Here is a 12,128-nt window from a genome sequence, read left to right as displayed (position 1 = left end):
TTTCTTTAGAATTTTTTCCTTGAAAGCCGCCAATTCTAAACCCGTGGTTCTGCAGCACATGTACGGCTACAAATTTATTTGAGCCTGGTATGTCAAAGGCTCCTGTATCAAGGCGACATCGAAGATAGCAACAGCAAGTGTTGCTAAGTTGCTGTAGTGAACTGAAGATTCGGTATTTGAAGAAAAGTCGTTCATTTCTGAATTACCGTCCGGGCCATTTCTTTTTGGCTCGTATCCAATTTCATCCCATGAGTTGGGACATAATGATGTGTTCTCATCTTTTAAGTTCATCAAGGCTCAATGTACCTAGTTGTAGTTGACTCTGCCGATAAAGGGTCTTCCTTTCTTCATCTAGCACTCCATGGGTAGCATCCCGGCTATGACGTATATTGCGTCCTCAGATACTGTGCGGAATGCGCTGGCAACTCTGAAGGCACGCAGAAAATATACTGAAACTACTTACGATAGCCCAAATGAATATTCCATATGTTAATACTGGCGTAACTACTGACGACAGTAACGTCCTCTTGCTTTGTTTTGGTCCACTTACATTCGGCATTAGCTGTGATAAAGCTGTCCTTACTACTGATGCTTTGGACTGAGATGCTATACCTGTTGCTTGAAACCGAGTCTGGCATCAATCATCACTCCCATGTACCGAAGGAATGGTTGTGAGGTGATTTCATGTTCCCCAATGCTCAGCGTTAAGGTTTCCCCCTGTTTCAGACTAGTAATAAGTACTGCCTCAGTTTTGTGCTTCATTATAATCCTTTTTACCTAAAGCAAAACAAAAATAAACGCAAAAACATGTCAAGACTACAGAATAATTCGACTAATAAGCCACTTATTAAAACTTTTTTAAAAGTGATACGCAGCAGAATAATGTGAAGGAATGCGAATAACACGTGTTATGAACACAACTTAAATTACGCGATGCCTTCAGCACCCAAGAGGCTCTATTCACTGTAGAAGTGCTTATTCAGAGAGGCAAGGGATGACCTATAAGTTTATTTTATCGATTACAAAAAGGCATTTGATAGAGTAAAACATGATTAGCTCATAACCATCTTGTAAAAAGTGGGGTTAGAAGATAGAGACTTGAGAATCATAGTGTAATTTATATTAAAACCAAACTGCCAACATTAGTGACCAGCTAAAAGAGGCAATATACATAGATAGAGGAGTGTGACAAGGATGCAGTCTGTCCCCGGTGTCATTGAACATATATTCTGAACGTATCTTTAAGCAAGCACTTATTGAACTACAGGAAGGCGGATTAGATATAGTAGTGTTTTTCCAAATAACTTGTATGTTTTACAAACCAAATTGTTATACATATCAGATATAAGTAGAAAATACCTACTGCATCTCAATGCGATAAAAACAAAGTACTTACATGATATTCAGTAATTATGAGATAATAAATACACAGCTTTTGGTTAACCAACAAACATTGATAGACAGCTATACATACGTTGGTACCGATATAAACAGGCAATGGGAACACTCTACTGAAATAAACAATACATAGGGAAAGCAAGATCAACGTTCGTAACGATGAAGCCCCTGTTCAGATGTTAAAGAGAAGACCAGGGAAAAGTAGAATATCTTGACTTCAAAACCTGAGAAAGTGGTTCAATTGGACAGAATTCAGTGGACAGAAAAATTAAGATTAAGAAAAATTGTTGAGAGACGACTCCCTTAATGAACCCCTGCCGTGACATCCAATGATTTCAAGATAACGCCATTTATGTTAAGTTGATATCGATTTGATAAAAAGCTTGAAATCCAACTTAAAAGTGAACCAGATATCCAGAGGCGAACACTTATTCATCAACATAGATGAAATACTGTGTCAAACGCCTTAGAGAAGGCGATGTAAGTAAAATGTACTTCACTTCTATCCTCCAAGGTATCGGAATACGAATTCTTCATAAACCAGCAGATTTGTCCCTCACATGAAAATTTTATGTGAGGGACAACATGGACAACATTTCATATTTTAAAATATTTAATATTCCTAAACATTGGTGTTAGGTAACGAGATACATTTTTGTTTAATATTTTACTAAAGCAGCTCTATAGTTTCTTTCTAACAGCATTCGTAAACAATTTTCTATTTTATTTGGAAATAAGCCACAATTTAAGTTTGAAATTAAATTTATTGACGTTTAGACTTCCACTTGGGAAATAGTTATCAAAATACAGAACATTAAAAACAGTAAAAATTCAGAGTTGGCGCAATGGTACCAAATTATTGAAATTTCAGGACGCATCTGTTCATGTAAATTTTATTTCATTTGAGTGACATTATATTTTCCATCAGATGTGTGCGGTGTCCTTTCATAAGATGTCACAAGGAAGTAGCTTCAGAGCAATATCATTCTTAAAGATAAGAATATATTAGGTATCTTGTCTAATGTTTTCTTGTTCTATGAGTATTAAATAGCGGCATTTATTAGTTGGATGTAGATTAATATTAAGAGTTATTTAAGAGCATGTAACGAGTAAGCGATGGACTACCCCAGCTAATTGAAACAATATTCGAAAATATTACCTCAACTAACCAAGATAGCCATCGTTACACCCTTAGCTTAGCTCAGTCACTCAGGTGTGTGTTCGTCTTGTCCTAACCTCAGATATGAACTATGAAAATTGGAATGGAAGCAAACAAAACATAGTTTTTAACTAATCATGTTTATTGTTCATAAAGATATAATAAATAAAATGACTTAGTAAATTGCATTAACAAATGTATTCAAATTCTTGCCAAAAACTAACAATTCTGGATTATACTTATGGCTTTTGGTAGCTGATGGTATCTTCTTGATGTCGTATGGTTCTGCTGTTGTAGACTTCTCGTAGGCCTGGGCGGATCTTCGGCGCAAGGCCCCTGCAGCTAGAGGTGGTGGTTGTGCAGTCTGGATGTCATTGTCTTTGCCTTCAAGTGTGCATCACCGGTGATGTGAGGCTTAAGTTCCCGAAGAGGGAAAGGTTGATCTCTTTCCAAAAAACTATAAAATAGAGACACATATCAATCATCAAGAAGAAAAACCAACGTGTGCCATCTGCCGTTCTAATCGTCAGAAAGAGTAGCAGATGACAAGAATAAATCAAATGAAATTTAGATGAGAATAGTTAAAATTATGATTACCAAACGTGCATATTAATAGATGAAAAGAAATATAGAAATCAAACACATGTAAATTAAAAAGATTTGAAACTAAAATATTAGAACACATGGTCTGACATTGGAAGTTAGGTTAGATATTTATAAAAAATGTTATAAGAAGGAATGGAATGGATGGAATATAATGACTGTAAGAAATTATTAAAAAAACTATTTGTAGCTCACCCCAAGAGGAAGATGATTTGTTGAAATAAAATGATTTATTTTTCGAATTACATGCCTTTTTAAGGATTAATTTTTCCCTTCCAGTGTATGTCAGGGAGTAGGGGGTCAAATCGATGAAGTGACACTGTCATTGAAAACGACGTTTAAAATGACAACCAAGTACTATGAAGTAGCGGCATGTTCCGTATTGAAAATACAGATATTTGGAGAGTATGAATATACGAGGTATGTTCAGTATGATGATTTAAATGAAAGAGATATATTAAATAGAAGATTATAAAAGAAGGTAATAAAAGAGAGCGCCAACCGATTTTTAAAGGGGAAAATGGGTAAACCAATTAGAAGAAGATAATTATTAATGAAATATTAAAGGAAATATGGTAAAATAATTCTTTAAAAATAAAATATCAAAGATGTGACGTTTGTAACGTTACAAGCATGTATCCATTTTCAGAGACAAGTAAAACGTTTAATAAACGTCCATCCATTTTACGGCCAATCGATAATGGTGATTATGGCAGCGAGTCGCTGTAATAGTGATGTTTTAATTTGTTTTCATTTTCATCCTCGAGCGCACACAAGATCTGGGAGAAGAAGACCAAGAACTAGTATGGACACTTTCTTCCAACCTCAACTAATATGTTTATATCCTCTTATAATACATCGACAACTTGCCTGAAGTTCGTTTGGCCATGTTAATGTCAGATTTTATCGATTTTCTTTCCTTTTTTATTCTTGAGAATGTTACTACAGATCCAGTCGAGAGATAATTCTCAGAATGCTTGAATAGATTTTTTTCTGTAATTTCTTCGATATTGTCAACTAGTTTAATTAAATAGATGCATATTATTTGAATCTGAATTGTATAATGGGTCTCGCTAGATGTAAATGTTTCCTGTCTACTTGTAGTAATAATCGTGATGGTATTTACGTTTCTTGCTTTAGTTCGAAGATACTTTTTTAATAAAAAATGTTTATCGATGTTATTTATGACCAATCGGAGTACATGAATGAACCGAGAACATGAGTTTTTTGTTTTATGAACTTTACGCAAATTTCTTTATGCAAATTTCAATATTTAATAAGATGCAAATTTTTCTTATAGGTAAACAACTTTTTGTAATGAAATTACTGTTGGATATTCTTGATTAAATAATAAGAGTTAATGTTGAAGTGTATCAGTTTTAATAAAATCAGAAAATATGTTCAGAAATAAAAATTAATTGATTGGTTGACTTACCTGTTAAGGAGGGACAATCATAATTGTCCTATCTTACATTTCGAACATTTGTACTTATGGTAGTGGTCTTTTCGGGCCGCTGATCACAGTTTAAAGAAGCAGAAGAAGAAAAAGAAGATTATTAAGCTTCTTGACAAGTGACGTCCGCGCATCACTGTTTTTTTTTTATTTTATTTTTATCGCACAAGACATGGGTGGGTTCAAAAGAATCAATGGGGGGGATCGTACAAATGTTCGAAATGTAAGATAGGACAATTATGATTGTCCCTCCTTAACAGGTAAGTCAACCAATCAATTAATTGTCCTTCACACAACATTTCGAACATTTGTACTTATGGTAGGCTGTTGAAAGATTAAACAATATTGTGCGATAAATAAACAAAAGTACATTGCAATCCAAAAATGAATAGTACTTAGCAATTTTTTTTTTTTAGAAACTTTACAAAAAATATATACATATGTATACCTAACTAATATATTAGAGCAATTATTAATTAAGATTCATGTTTATATTTTAATTATATGAGATGTGTACTTTCAACCAGGTACAAATAAACATAATAAGAAAATTAATGTTCTTACTAATATTAGTAACCTACACATGTAATATAATTACAATTACATACAATTACATGGACTCACCAGACAATACGGTTTTGCAAAGAGTCCGTAATCTTTTGCTAGAGGTTTATTATAAAAAATATTGAATACTTGAGAATTTTCTGTCCATCTCGCCGTCTTTCTAATATCTTCTATAATCCAGTTCTAACTCCCGCTGAGGTAGATGCATGTCTGACACTATACACTTTAAAAATATTAGTGTCTATATTTTTAATTTAAAAAAATGTTATATCTATCTACTCAACGCCTGGGTAGATGTTGCTTTATACGTCTCTTTTTTTTTTGTTTTTAGTTATAAACAAATTGTCTTCCGATTGAGGACGAATGTTTTAGAAATCTCTAAACACTCTCAACTGTGTTTTTTGTTTTAAATAGGTTGATATTTGTTTATTTATTATTATTATTATTATTATTATTTTTTGGGGAAGTCTTTATCCTATGTTATATCAAAATGTCAATTTTATCTTGATCCATGAAAATATTCTGAATTTTTATTAGGTACAGAGTTTGCAACCTCTGAACTGAAGTGAGTGCAATCAACATTACAAGTTTGTAAGTAAGATCTTTCAGGGAAAGGCTTGTGAGACGAAATAATGTTTCTAAATAAAGTAATACTGGTAGAGGGTCCCAAGTTAATTAATATTTGGGCAATTAAGGTTTGAGGTTATATATACATTTGTAAAAAAATTTAAAAATGTTTTTATAATATTCTAGGATATCTTCTATCAACGCCAATGCAGCACTGTGAATGTTAATACGAGCTATAATTATAATCCGGTTCTACGATAGATTTAATAAAATTAAAATTTGATAATTCATAAGCAAAATGGTTATTATTTTATACTAAACCGTCACCATCTCTTGAAAACTGTATCATACAGATTTAGTGATTTGTTGTAATAGATGGGATGGAATCCTCAGGAATGCCTTTTCTTAAAAAGCTTGCCTGACAAGAATATGGAAACCCAAAGGATGTCCTGGATATAAAACCCCAAAAAAAATTCTAGATTAAATTTTTATCAGGTCCATAATTATCTTTTTGGTTGTGTAAGGTATGGTGGTCAAAGGTTGTGTACCAAGGCTGAAAAACATAAAATTTAAATCCATGCCAATCTAGAGTTAAGGCATTGGCTTTCTCTGATCCGGGGTCAGGGTTCAAAATTACATACCTTGCACATTTTTTTTTTAGGATATGTGGCAAACATATCGATTTCTGGAATAAGAAGCTGCTCAAAAATTATAGTAACACAATTATCACTTAAAGAATACCTACTCTGTTTCTATTTTTAAAGATCTTGATTCCGAGTCAGGCAAAAGCATTTTTTTTTACTGTTACAGATGCAAAAATAATTTTTAAATTCCTATTTTCACAGAATTATTAAACTTATCTGCAAATGTTGAGTACTGTACACTACCCATCTTGTTAATGCAAGACACAGCTGTTGCGTTATTTATTCCTAGCAAAATGTTACAATTCCTATATTCGTTGAAAAAGGATTTCAAGCCACTATATGCTGCTAGTAACTGAAGTACATTTATATGTAGTTGTTGTTCATGACTCCAAAAACCATGAGTTTTGTTATCAATGCAGCATACCCGCCATGCTAAAAGATATATGCATCGCAAAATATTTCAAGTACATAATTGGATTATTTTATATTTTGCTCACTAATTGGTATGTTATTTAACCACCAATTGTAATCATTTTTAAGTATTTAGGTATGGTCATTTTAGTGTTATAACTATTAGTTTAAGAAAGAGGCTACTTTTCTTTTGTATTTATTTATATATTGTTTTTTTTTAGTATAATTTTCCATATTTAACTTCCATAAATGGACGAACTGTTACAAACTGACCGATTAAGGCTGCAAATGATCTTATTTTACATGTACTTTTATTTTTGATGTTCTGAATACTATTAGATTTTTTTTTGTCAGCAGGTGCAAAATATATCAGGTTCGAATCAAACGTAAAACCAAGAAAAGTTATATTTTGTGGGGGTGAAAGTATACTTTTCCTTTTTTTTTTATTTATAGTAAATCCCAAGCAGAAAAAATATACAAAATGTTTAAACAATATTTTCTTTACATTTTAAATATGATTTTGAAATTGGTAAATGGTCCTCTAAAAAATTGACAAAAGTAAAGCCTCCTGTTATTAGATTATTTAGGGCTGGTTTTAAAGTTTTTGTAAATATAAAAGCCGAGATATTATTCAAACCAAATGGTAAACAGTTTAATTAATATAAAAAAGTTCTGTACTTAAATTTTAAATATTTTTTAGAATTTTAATGAACAGGAATAGCAAAATAGACAACTTTTAAATCTATTTTTGCCATAACCCTTGAAAATGAGCTTGAGGACTGACCTATTATAGTCTTCCAGCTTAAAATATGTGGCTTCTATAAAGCAATTTAATTATTTTAAATTCAAAACAAAATTCTCTGATTTCCGTCTTTTTAGGCACAAAAAACTACGAAAAATAAATTGTCCTTTTGTATGTGAAGAAGGAGAAATAGTAATTTTTAATTACTTTTCAAGTAATTTTTTTTTGTCATACGACCAGTTTGGGTCTATGAGAACTTTTGGTGCTCTCTCTTCAGAGGGCGTTGTTTTAAATAAAATATTAAAACCTTAGACCAAACTTAAAAATTTCTTATCTGAAGTAATCCCTTTCCATATTTTAATACAGTTAGCCATATTACCCTATTAATTTTTATTGACATTTAGTATAACATCCTGGTTGTTCTCATTTGCTTTTGGTACTGCTGTCTGTTCGATTGTTTGCATCTCGATGCTAGTAGGGGGTGATTTGAGTACTGACTTTGTCCAATTCTTGGTCTGCTCAAGGTTGGATTGAAGTTTAAACGCTGCTGATTAAAGTTGCTAGATTCTGAAAGAACTCTTGATGGATGCTGAGTGGAAACAGCAGCTTGGCTTTGTGGTATAGTCTTTGGATAAACAGTGGTCTTTTGTGGCTTCGTAATGACTTCGAGATGACTTAATAAAGCTGATTTTGTATCTTTGTTTAATATTTTTGACAAAACCAAACAAAAAATTATTGTAAGTACACTTACTAACTTTGTAATATTAAGGTAGACGATAAAAATCAATGCAGAATGTGCAAAAAGTAGTTAAATATATTTTATTCTATTCTAACCTTCTGGGCTACTATAAGTAACTTTGCGAAATAGGAGTAGCTCAAAATAAAGATTTTCTGGGCTACTAAAAAAAAGTACCCTCTTCTAGATTTATTGTTTGAGGACAAACCAAACAAACATTTAATGTAAGCAGTAAACTTACTACCCTCGTAATATGAAATCTAGGCAAAATGTGCACAAAGTAGTTGAATAAATACATTTTATTGTATTCTAAACTTCTGGGCTACATTAAAGTACCTCGGAGAAATAGAAGCAGATAAAATAATCATAAAGATTGTCTGGGCTGCTAAAAAGTACCCTCTGCTGTAATTTTATTGTTTGAAGACAAACCAAACAAAAAGCTTGGTGTAGTTAAACTTGCTTGTAATCTTAAATCAAAGTAGAATTTACAAAAGTAGTGAAATAAATATAATTCTATTGTATTCCAAACTGCTGGGCTACTGTAAAAATACCTCTGAGAAATAGAAGCAGATAAAATGATCATAAAGATTGTCTAGGCTACTAAAAAATACCTCTGCTCTAGTTTTATTGTTTGAACACAAAACCAAACAAATAATTTAGTGCAAGTAAACTTGCTTGTAACGTGAAATCGAAGTAAAATTTACAAAAGCAGTTAAACTAATATATTTTGTTCTATTCTAAACTTCTGGACTACTGTAGAGTACCTCTGAAAAATAGAGGCAGGTCAAATAATCATAAAGATTTTTTGGGCTGCTTAAAAGCACCCCTGCTCTAATTTTATTGGTAAACCCTTTATTTTGTTCTATTTTAAACCTTTGGGCTATAATTTTATTTTTAAACCCCTAATAATGTAGTCTGTATTACTTTGGGCTACCTTAAGGTATCCTTCTTGACACAAACAATATAAATTTTTGTATAATATCATGTCTGTCGGACATTTTGCTACAAAATAAACATTAATAGGAAAATCAGTGCAGTGTGGCAACATAGCGCCTGTTACATCTCTGTGTGTTTTGACAAATACTATTGACGTTTTGAGTATTTCGAATAGGGAAGAAGGCGAGATATAGTAACTATGACAACAGAGAAAATATATTGATAACAACAAAAAAGGACCCCAAGTTTGAATTTGGTTAAAATTGTCATTTCGTAAATATTAAATATTTATAGTTCGATCTATTCACACATAATTTAATTTATCTAACATAAAATGATTCAAAAATATCTTATAAATAACTTGGTCTTTTGGGATAAAACCCAAAAATATCATATAAATACCTTAACTCTACCAGTTTCTGTTGCAAATTTTCATATTTCCGCCTCTTTCGGGATACACAATTATTCTCTGATGACTTTTGTGGTATTTTAAACACTGTCTAATAATTTTTATAAAACTATTTGGAAAGCACTTGTGATCAGTACACGCACAGAAAAAAAACAGTGATGCGCGGACGTCACTTGTCAAGAAGCTTAATAATCTTCTTTTTCTTCTTCTGCTTCTTTAAACTGTGATCAGCGGCCCGAAAAGACCACTACCATAAGTACAAATGTTCGAAATGTTATGTGAAGGACAATTTATACTTGAAATCGTATTTTTAATTCACTTTCTTGATATATGAATTTTAGATAGGATGACAATTCTAATAGATCTTAAGACTGAAATAACTGTTTTACCCTGACAACCGAAATACTCTTTTTCATCGTCATATGCAATAGTAGTATATTCGTGTTCTCTTGTTTTGTCAAACTTATCAACATTGTGAAAACTGTTTCTAGAAGAAACATTCCGCGAAGACGCCGGACTAACTATGTTCAACGATTAACTCCAGACTCTGTTTCATTGCTAACCCAGTATCAAAAAATATATGATGAGTACCCTTTCAGAGATGATAGATACTCATCAAGCTGGAGAAATATTACTTGCTGCTGTCTGAGACGAACGAAGATCAAATGGGTATAATCTCATGGTTGATATGAACATGGCATAGAATAGTATCAGAAGGTTTTGTTGTTGACAAAGAGAACCAATGTGCGGAAATCACTAAAAGAGCAAGATTGGCATGGGTAGGATTCGTAAAACTTAGTTGTATAAACCGTAAAATACCTCGCTACTTAAGGAGCAAAATGTTCAACCAGTGCATCCTTCCTATCATGACATATGGATGTCAAACCTGAACCTTAACCAAGGTAAATATGAATAAACTAGCCACCACAGAAAAATCAATGGAAAGAACAATCTTAGATCTTAGGTATACGATTGTCAGATAAAAAAGGGAACGACTGGATAAGATAAAAAAATGTACGTTGGTCACTACCTGAAGAGTAAATTTTGGTCTTTATCTCGTTAACAAAACATTTAGAATAGAATAGAATAGAAATATGCTTTATTGTCATGAACAATTTAACAATTTTATAGACAAAGACAAAGAATCATAAATAAAAACAATAACAAATACAATTTACTAAAATTATACAAATCGTCAATATAAATAAAACATAATAAAGTGAAATAAAAAACAATCAGTAACAATCTATTGCAAAATAAAAAAAATGCAAATTGCGTAATCTACCTTAAGAAATTTAATAAGTATTACCTAATTTAATAAGTTATGCTGCTACATATTATGACACTCAAATATAGATTAGGATTCTACTTGTACCGGGTGTCCCAATAAGAATGGCTCTCGGCCATATCTCAGGAACCGTTTATAGTAGAGCTTTGAAATAAAAAATTTTATAACAAAAGTTGCCTCAGGAAAAGCCTAGAAATTATTTTTATAATTGTGGGACCACCGCTAGAGGGCGTAATTGAATATCAAAAATTAAAAAATTTAAATTTTACAAAATTTTCCTAATGAAGGGGCACTGAAAATCCGATCGTCGTATTCTTCATAAAATTCTACGCATATTTGATTTGACAAGTTTAGGTCTACCTTTGGAAATAAGAGGTGGGGGTGAGTGGGAACCTTGTTATGAAAAACTGGCTGTGAGTCCGGTTCTGCTTAATAAAATTTTGCAAACTTGATCTTGTTGAAGACAGATCTTTTTCGTCAATGTAAAAGTTATGATTTCGAACCAACTTGCTGAGTACTATGCCAGCTAGAAGGCGTTATTTAATTTTTTTTTAAATCTAGTGTTCCTTGGAAAATATTAAATACAAACATGCATTTTTAATACCATATTACAAAATTAGACAAAATTAGCAACAGAATAGCGAAAACCGCATGTTAATACCTTTTTTCTATCTCGAGATATCTTACAAAACGTGTAAATTTAAAAACATAACTGTTACTGTCACCGGTGAACGAAATTCATTAAAAGTAGTGTGCTATGGAAACAACAAAGAAACATTTTCCAGCTGTCAACGTATATTAGGTCTTTTCAACGCTTCTCATTTGTTTTGAGCCTCGTTCATATCTCGTATATTAATATTATACACGGATTATACGGCATATGACAGAGGCTTGAAACAAATGAGAAGCGTTGAAAAGCCCTATTACAAAGAAATAAAAACAACTATTTAGTGATGACATAAACTTTCAAATTTTTGCCCATCATTTTCGTTGCAAACATTTACTCTTTCAAGAGTAGATTGAACAGCAGTCTCAATTTCTGCTCTCGATATGCTTTGAATGTCGTTTAGTATTCTCTGGATAATGTATTCTAGAGTAGTGTATGATGGGCAACAATTTGAATATTTAGGTCGTCACTAAGTAGTTCTTTTTGTTCTGTGTTATATTTAATTTTAATAGTATTGTTTCTCTTTATATTATTGTTTTAATTAATTATAT

General features: G+C 31.9%; 1 protein-coding gene and 1 long non-coding RNA gene across 5 annotated transcripts in view; one reads left to right on the top strand and one right to left on the bottom strand.

Moving 5' to 3' along the window:
* Positions 1-12,128, top strand: part of LOC114349435 (homeotic protein spalt-major-like) — a 499,984-nt gene that overhangs the window by 309,632 nt on the left and 178,224 nt on the right. The window lies entirely within an intron of this gene.
* On the bottom strand, positions 2,679-3,784 carry LOC126880724 (uncharacterized). Its single transcript, XR_007696689.1, has 2 exons — positions 3,356-3,784; positions 2,679-3,014 (listed from the first exon to the last, which is right to left on the bottom strand). It is a non-coding gene; the product is annotated as an uncharacterized LOC126880724 (long non-coding RNA).

The sequence above is a fragment of the Diabrotica virgifera genome, chromosome 1, assembly GCF_917563875.1.
Source record: "Diabrotica virgifera virgifera chromosome 1, PGI_DIABVI_V3a".
In the NCBI taxonomy this organism is placed as follows: Eukaryota; Metazoa; Arthropoda; class Insecta; order Coleoptera; family Chrysomelidae; genus Diabrotica; species Diabrotica virgifera.
This window is presented reverse-complemented; position numbering and strand designations above follow the sequence as displayed.